Below are 277 nucleotides of genomic sequence, written 5' to 3' on the forward strand. Positions count from 1 at the left end.
GCCTAAATTTTTACAGACTTCAACAGTTTTGAATGTAAATATATAGCTCACGTTCCTCTTTTCCCTATTTATCTCTGCGTTGAATTGCACACTAATTATGTAGGTTTTGTCACATTGCACTAAAAAAATTTTTAGGTTAAGCATATTATGTAATAACGTATTTTATCATTATTATTATAATTATTTCTTGTAGTTATTATTATAACTATAATTTTTTTATTTTTTTATTTTATTTAACCTGAATTAAAAAATGAAACTGTGGTCACATCTAATCCCC

The sequence above is a fragment of the Sinocyclocheilus grahami genome, unplaced genomic scaffold, assembly GCF_001515645.1.
Source record: "Sinocyclocheilus grahami isolate Dianchi unplaced genomic scaffold, SAMN03320097.WGS_v1.1 scaffold484.1, whole genome shotgun sequence".
Taxonomy (NCBI): Eukaryota; Metazoa; Chordata; class Actinopteri; order Cypriniformes; family Cyprinidae; genus Sinocyclocheilus; species Sinocyclocheilus grahami.